Source organism: Molossus molossus, unplaced genomic scaffold (assembly GCF_014108415.1).
Source record: "Molossus molossus isolate mMolMol1 unplaced genomic scaffold, mMolMol1.p scaffold_m16_p_2, whole genome shotgun sequence".
Taxonomy (NCBI): Eukaryota; Metazoa; Chordata; class Mammalia; order Chiroptera; family Molossidae; genus Molossus; species Molossus molossus.
In genome coordinates, this window is record NW_023425355.1 from 8,951,317 (window position 1) to 8,960,125 (window position 8,809).

Genomic DNA, 8,809 nt, shown 5'->3' on the forward strand with positions numbered 1-8,809 from the left:
TACTGACGGATGTTTTTTAATTCAGCCAAAAGGAGAGACCAAAAGATTAAATCAGTATTTGGATGTATTTTTATGACTATTAAGTTGAATGACTCCCCAAGACTTCCTTTACTTTTCTGGTGAATATTAGCACGCACCGGATGGTCTGTCTGTGTTGCAGGACTGCCCACAGGAGTGGGATGATGAGGGTAGGGCCAAAGCAGAAGAGAAAGTGGGGGAGGTTGCAACTCAGAGCTCAGCTTTCTAAGGCGGATACTTCTTTCAATTTCGCTGAGCAGTGGCAGGATGCAGGAAGCTTAGTTTTCATGAGGGTGCAGTTCATGGGGCCCTACTTTTATTTGGTCAACTCCCCAATGCCCTTTGCTCCTATTCTCCATGTATCCTATTATTGTCAAATGAAAAAAATTAGTTGTGCTGCTCAGCCTGTAAGTCTGAATTCAGGGAGGTGGGGGACAATCTGTCCCCGCCCCCAGTTTTATTGAGGTATAAGTCTCTAATTAATTACCAGAAACTTGGGATCCCTGGAAGTTCTGAGGCTGTTACTCACAGCTGACCCTGAGGCTTGGCTCTAACTTCTTGGTATTTAGATGCCTGGTTCTTGGAAGCAAAATAATTCTTCTCTAGGAGACTGCTTTTTATTGAAGGATTTTGTTTTGAACAAGAATCCAAATTTAGGTTAAATATAAAGGGTGACAAATTTGTAATGAAGACCAGCTTTTAATATCTTCTGAGGAATTTCAGAATAAGTACATAAGATGTATCAGAGATGTTTGAGTGCTGTAATTATTAGCTTCATTCCATGAATCATATTGAATCCATGACAACAGAAAGACAATGCTATGTAAAAACAGAAGCTGTCAATATGAAATAGATGAGAAATCTTAACAAGTCTTATATGTTAGATATCTCAAATTGTGATTCCAAACTGGATTTTTTTTTTTCCTTTTTAGGGAAAAGTTGTTGATGGAAAAGAAAAGAAAGCCCGAATATGCTACGGGACTAAGTCTAGATTTCAGCTCCTTTTCCTTTTCCATCAGCTAGATTTTAGTAGGGGCTCAAAAGTCTGGCATATATTGATTCTACAAACACTCTAAATAAGGTAATTACATTTTAGTCATGAAAAGGAAAATCAACTCTGTGTTAAAGTGCTCAAAGGTCTATGTTTATTCTTCTGTTTGTCTCTTTCCCCCTATTTCTAGCAGGGCCCCTCCTTCGCTTCTCCCAAATATTTATTGATTTTTCTTTCACCTTTCTCTCATATGAACTCCCTCCTAAATGCAGAAGCAAAACTGGTGGGGCACAAAGAATGGAGGGATCGTGATAGGATGAAATGAAATGTGAAAGCAGGATAACATTTTGTGGTGTACAACTCACATTTAAACAATGGTCTTCTCTTCCAAGCTACAAAGAGTTCTCAACTGAAGGCAAAAATAATCATCAGTTGATGTTTTAGAACCAGTAATGTAACATGAATTAATGGATTTAAGATGTCTGGATTTATAATCTGATTAAATGACGTCCTTTGTTGCCTTTTCTTTAAGGATAATGATATGCCACTGCTATGAGTCTATCAGACTTCTTAGCAGTTGTATTTCTTCAATGTCAACCAACAAAGTGCTATTCTGGCTCATGAATGACATTTGTAGGGTTGATTAACATAAATCTGTCTCCTGGAAGTTTGCTTATCCTGGTTGAACTGGAAAATATGGTTTCTCACTGGCTTTTAAATCATACCATGTAGACATCCATGTAGCCTGAAATCCAAATAACATTGATTTGAGGGATAAAAGTGACTTTAGGTCTGAGTTTTATGGAGAGACACATGCACTACACCTACCTATATATTCTGGGAACATGATTTGTATTATAGCCAAGTCTGTGGTTGGACAAGTGGCGTTAGGACGAAGTACTGAAATATTGTGTTATATACAGAAGTTGATGTAAAAATTGTTTTTTTTTTTATCCTCACCCGAGGACATTTTTCCATTTTTTGTTCAGATAGAGCAGGAGGGAGAGAGAGGAAGAGAGAGAGAGAGAGAAACATCGATGTGAAGGGACACATCAAGTGGCTGCCAACCGCACGAACAACCAGGGCCGGGGACAAACTGCAACCGAGGTACATGCCCTTAGCGGGAACCCAACCCGGGTCTCTCTGTACCGCAGGCCGACACTCCAACCACTGAGCCAAAATGGCCAGGGCTAAAAATTGTTTTGACTCTCAGCATTTAATCGTAAGAATAATGGACATAATGGAAGTAATAGCTAATGAATAAACATGGATAGTGTTTTCACAGAAATACTTCTTAAATACTACTCTTAAATACTTTCTTTCTTTCCAAATTCACATTGAGGCTTGCACAGGTATTGTAGAGTTAGTGGTAACCAGAGGAATGGATCCTACAGACAGGTCCTAGGAGTTGGATGAAATTGCTGATACTGAGAGTGAGGCTCCTGGTCTAGAGGTATAATGTTGGGAGCAGAAAGTAACCAGCCCTACTCCATCCACATGCTATAAAGTTTGTTGGTGTATTTTATTCACCAGGAATGAAATTTAAACAAACCATTTTGGGTGGTGTTTTATATTTTCAAGTTGCTTTCACATTTATATTTATTTTAAATAATCTAAAAAAATATTCCTATAAGCTCATTACTACATTTGACATATGAGGAAACCAAGATAAACTGATGTTTAGTAACTTGCTAAAGAACACATAGCTGATGACAAGGCAAAACTAAGATGAACTCCCAGTTATCCAGGCCATGTCCTTTCCACTGAAATCTGATCAGCAAGATTAGAGCAGCCACTGGTAGGTTGCACAGTTCATGAGAGTTCAAACTGGAAGATTGCTTGAAGCAAAATTGTCCATGCTTGCTTATGTTAGGATAACTTAGCATTTACTGAGTGCTCATGGTGTTTATGAAGCACTATGTTAGTTATTGTTGGGAAAGAGAGATTTAAACGAATAAATAATGTGATACCTTCCCTCAAGATGCTTGGTATCTTTTGAGAAGAATTGTATTTCTGTTATAGGATAGTGAGAAGCTAGGAAAATTCCTAAGCAAGTGCAATAGGAAACTGAGACAAGAAAATTAAACAAGGCTAAACAGTTTGGACAGCTTGTAGCTGGCTTGTAAATAACAAGTCATTGCCCGGCCGGTGTGGCTCAGTGGTTGAGCATTGACCCATGCACCAAGAGGTCGCCAGTTTGATTCCTGGTCAGGGCACATGGGCAGGCTGTGGGCCAAATCTCCAGTGGGGGGTGTGCAGGAGGGCCAATCAATGTTCTCTCTCATTGATGTTTCTAGCTCTCTCTCCCTCTCCCTTCCTTTCTCTCTAAAAATCAATAAAGAAACAAACAAACAAAGAAACAAGTCATTATCTTCCCCAAACCAAGGACACTTGAAAGCAAATTGTTAAAGCCTCCCCAACTAGAGATGCAGGAAAGGTGGGGGGAAGGGGAAAGGAAAAAAGGGCTGTTTTATTTTACTCCCTAAACAGAGAAGCCAGCAGTCTAGCCAGCAGTCTCAGGGCTTGGCAAGATAGAATTGCCAGGTGTTTCTCATGGATTCTGGGAAGGCCACAACAAAGTAAAAAGGGATCTTGAGAATGAATCTGTACCATATCTGGCAAAGGAATTTAAAACCTATAAACAAAAAAGCATAACATACTAAGCCTCTACCAGGTAAGGACTGCCCAAATTATTTGGGAAGTCCATCAGCACCTTATAGGGCAGATGTATGTTCATACATTTGCTCCTTTTGCCTCTTTAATAAATTTGCTTTGCTAGAACGCAACCATTTAGTATCACTGATTTGAAGTCTTTCCTGTGAAACTGACATGAACTGAGACAGGGCTGTCCCATAACACCTTTTTTGGTGTTTTGCAGTACCTATAACATTTCTATGGCTCTTATTTTTAAGGAACCTCTTCTTCCTCTGGCCTGAAAATGTAGGCAGTGCACAAAGTTCAGTCCTTAGTCATCTCTTAGATTTACTCTAAGTTGAGCCATTCTTATGACCTTGGCTATCAATCATCTTCCCCAGATTTAACTTTGGCCCATCACTCACTCAGGGCCATTATTTCCAACCATCCACAAGACAATGCTTCTTTGAATTGTTGTCATCTCCTCAAACTCAACAGGCCAAAACAGAACTAATCATGTCCTACACTCCCATTTCTATCCCCAAATTACCTATTTCTAGGAATAGCAGTAGCACTACAGAGCTCACTGGTTCCAATTTCAGAGATGTTTCTGACATTTCTTTTCTATGCTGCCTGTATCTAATCACTCACCAACTTCCACCTATTATTCCTTTTAAATGTTTCTTGAGTTCCTCTAAAGTCCATTTCCACCGTCATTAACCTAGCCTAGAGCCTCATTAAAATCTACTCTCATCTCCAGTTTTCTCAAGATGTACTGAGGACTGTGAAACTGTCAGATTCATCTCTTCAAAATATTTCATCACTTATTCAAAGTTTGCTGTTAAGATCCCATTAAAAAGTGTCTGGGGTTCAATGTATAATAGTTATTTTATATTTCTATCCAAATTCATTTCTTGTTATTCCTCTATTCAGTCCCTTTATGACAGAGCAGGCTCCTGGAGGTACCTGCAGGTACATCTATAAATTCCTCCAGGACAGGAACTACCATTCATCTTGCCTTGTGCCACATACTGTTTTAAGCTTAATCAATACTTATTTAACTGAATTGCAATGTATTTGAGAGATTTTAATAAGAACATAAGAAATAGTATTGTGTGCCCTGGCCGATTTGGCTCAGCAGTTAGAGCTTTGGCTTGCGGACCGGAGAGTCCCAGGTTTGGTTCCTGCTAAGGGCACGTACTTGGGTTGTAGTTTGTCCCCGGCCCCGGTTGGGGTCATGTGGATGGCAACCACTTGATGTGTCTCTCACATCGATGTTTCTCTCTCTCTCTTCCTCCCTCTCTCCCTCGCACTCTATCTGAAGATAAATGCAAAAATGTCCTTGGGTGAGGATAAAAAAAAAAAAAGAGATAGTATTGTGGATCGAAGTAGTAATCCACACAGAGCTATGTTTTTGGAGATTATAGTAGTTATCTTCCATGGCATTAAATGCACAAGGTTGGATATGTGCTTTAAGAATTGTTGTCATTCCCTTAATCTCTTATTATCATCCAATGATACAGCAAAAGCACATTTATAATGTCCTGGACCATAGAAAAATATCTTGATTTTATTCCAGATAACTAGTTCCTAAACACATCAGAAGTTTGATTAAAGGTAGGAGGGAAAAGGTAGTAGAAAATGAAATTGATAGTTCTAGATTAGGAAGACACAGAAATGCTGGGTTCAGACTGGACTCAACTTTCTGCAAACTTTCTTTAACGTATTATTGTTTTGGGGTTCACTGGTTCCCAGGCTGATTTATTTTATTTGCAGGAACTGGTGGGCATTACAATGCAGTCCCAATTCCAGGTTTAGTTACATTTGGTTTTTGAATAATCACTTGATAAATGTCTGGTGTCTATGGCCTCTCTCTAGATTTCAAAATAATCAGGCCACTGGAAGCCAGAATAATTGAATTCAAGATTCAAGGATTTTTCTTTTTTTTAGCCACAGATGGAGCCCACCAAACCATCCATTTACTTTGAAAACAGCTTCTTTGCTGCTAAGTAGAAGAATGCTCCTGGCCAACAATTTTGATTAAAATGTATGAAGTATTATTGGCTCTGTGAAAACCTGATCTATGTCAGATATGTCTGAGATACTATGTAGACAATGCGTTTTCCTTATAGTTCTGAGAGCTTTCTATTTTCAGTCTCTAATCATAATTTGCTAATTTCTAGTTGTGTAGTATGTTTCCAGAATATTTCTTAATCTCTCTGAGTCTATTTCCTTATTTGAAAAACAGGGATAATAACACCTATCTAAATTGCAGAATATTGAGATGTTCAAGTGGGATAATGAATGCGAAACTACCTTGTGAAAATACCAGATAATTCTTCACTGGTTAACCTTCAGCAGTCACTGTATATTTTCTTTCATTATTGAAGGAAACTGCCATTACAGAGTAGAGAAACTCCATTAAGCCCTTAAAATAGGATTTTAAAATATGACCTACATTTCCGACTTAATTGCAAAGTAGCTGGAGGCCTGGGGAATGTTCCCTCTGTATTTTGCCACATTGAGCCCCTACCCAGCAGAAGCGCTGAGCAGACTGATGAGATTATCAAGTGTCTGACCAAGAAATAAAGCAGAAAGAATTCATACTGGCAGCCTAATTTAAAGCAGGTAGGGTGTAGATCCCCAAACTCCCAGGCATTTGCTAAAATCAGCAGAATTTTACTACATACAGTTTTGGTCCTAGAATTGAAACTGAATCTTCTTACCTGGTAAATTCAAGGTTGACACTTTAGGGTTCTTTTGCATTCACTCTCAGAAGAAAACTCCAATTCTTCAATAAATCCAATCTACCTGTTTCTTGGAGAGCTAAGCCGTCATTGGTGATCTGCACAGTGAATCTAAATTGGAGGGAATCCCCAAAGCACACTTCATTCACAAGGCGCCCGCTCTTTAGAAGAGCTTCTTTGAAAATATGGGTTGCAGCTGTTTTTAAGAGCAGAGAGGGTAGAGCACATGCTAGCCAATGTATACAGAGTCTTCTTCCTCTTTCAGATTAGTCTTCAAACTGTTTAAAGCACGCCTAAATTCGGTTTCTCTGGTGCCAGATGGGGGAGGGGAAGGAAGAGGGAGGGAGGAAGAATAAAAACTGGAGACTTGTAGGTTATTGTGTGTATAAATGAGCTTTTATCCCTAGCCCCAGCAATAGAATTTCAGGAAATTGCACAGCAGCTCTGAGATGGGAAGCAGGAAGGAATGTATTCTGTCCAGTTTAGTTCTCTCTGATTTTAATGACTTGGGTATGGTTAGACTATTTGTAGGTGAGAAAGATAATCCTACCAGTATATACTGTCATTATGTGAAATTTGACCTTAGGCAAAATAAATTCTCTCTCTCTCTCCTTTTTGACACTTGCGGCTCTACCCACACTCTAGAAAGCCTTTTCCTTTCCAGTGCCTTATGTCCTGAAAAATAATTGCCTTAGTTTGAACTTGTTTTTCTGAAATCCCCATGACAATACCTTGCCTTCACTGAATTAAAAGTGGAGTTTTTCTCTCACACTGAGAATAGTCTGGAATGTCTGGGCTTGCTGTCAGTGGTCCTGTGTTAGGAATTTGGAAGCCAGGTCAATGCTCTTAATCTTTGGCTAGGCTCTGGGTGTTGGAACTATGAGATGCTCTGTCTGGCTTCTGGAGAATAGGAACATGACAATCTACTATATGCTGATTTGAGCTTTTTGTAGCATCTTTCTGATGTTGTGAAACAACTGAAGAGACCCTGATGTGAGTTGGTTGCATCAATTATATTGAGTTATATTATATAAGACAGTCTATACAGGGATAGGCATATTTATGCTTATTTTAACACTTTAAAAACTTGACCCAATAACTAATAACTAATTTGACTGTACTCAGTAACACACGAGCCCAGCAACAGCCCTCTAGCCTGTTATATGCTGCAGGGACAACCATTTACTCAAACTTTGCATCTATAGATACCAGAATTATCTCCCAGCCAACCTGGGGCCAAGGCTCTAAAGTTTCTGAAATATTCATCTTTGTTCATAGAATTCTTGGTTGTGGTAGTGATTGGGGGAGAGTTCAACAAACCAAATCAAAGGGGTAGGTAACATATGGACCCAAGACCAGATACTTTAATCATCCCTGTAGAGTTTTACTAACTAAAGTGACATATTAACTAGAATTTCTTCAACTAAATTTGGATCCCCAGAGATCTAGGGGAAAATTCATAAGGGAGATCGGGGGAGAGCTATCCCTTCCTCTCCAGTATGGACCATCATAGCTATCTTAAGCTATGGTGGAATAGTAGTTCATATTCAGGTAAAGAAGAAAAGAAAAAGGGGCTAAAATTTTTACCTTCAACATGGCACCACAGCCGCTGTGGCAGAGAGAGGATGCCCTGTGGCATTTCTGTGTTCTTTCCTACTTACTTCCTTCTTTAGCTGCTTCTCTGCTTTCTGAGTGATAGAAAGGTATTCCACCCATCCCCAAATTGGTCTTTGCCTTGTACAGCTACATCAATTTAGACCATGTTTACTATAATTGACAGCAGATTTTTTAAAAAAACTCCCTTCCTTACCGACATATCCTTTCTTTTACTTTTTATACATCTTCATTACATACTTATCCTCACATTTTCTCTCATTTCAGGAAATGGTGAAATGACCAGACTGATAATCTCTCTGCTGCCATCACTCCACTTTTTCTCATTTTCTGAGACTCTTTCAGGTCTTATTTTATTCTTAAATATTTTTTTCTTTATTGATTTTAGAGAGAGAGAAAGGAAGAGGCAGAGAGAGATAGAAACATTGATGAGAGAGAACATTGATTGGCTGCCTCCTGTACACTTCTCATTGGGGATTGGGCCCACAACCTGGGCATGTGCCCTGACCAGAAATCAAACCAGTGACCTCCTGGTGCATGGGTCAATGCTCAACCAATGAGCCACACTGGCTGGGCACAGATCTTATTTAAAAATGAGGTAGACAGTACCAAGTAGAAAAAGGTGAGGGAGAGGGAGAATTACATGTAATTTGATAGGGAGTCTGTCTTAGTGAAGTACAATTTGAATGGAAGGTTAAAGGCTTTTCATTCATACAACTTTCATAATATTAACGATGAGCTATAGGATTCATAGCTTACATGAACTCATAGAGCTGAAAAGAGGCCTTCAAAAATCATCTTGTTT

The 8,809-nt window shown here is 39.1% G+C and overlaps 1 protein-coding gene across 3 annotated transcripts in view; it reads right to left on the reverse strand.

Annotated features, from left to right (window-relative positions):
• CYSLTR1 (cysteinyl leukotriene receptor 1) overlaps window positions 1–6,600 on the reverse strand; it is a 56,995-nt gene extending 50,395 nt beyond the window's left edge. For all 3 annotated transcript variants that reach the window (XR_004960673.1, XR_004960672.1, XM_036271740.1), the window contains exon 1: window positions 6,370–6,600. The gene's annotated coding sequence lies outside the window, so the exon portion shown is untranslated. The remainder of the gene's footprint in view (window positions 1–6,369) is intronic.
• Between the last annotated feature and the right edge of the window lie 2,209 nt (window positions 6,601–8,809).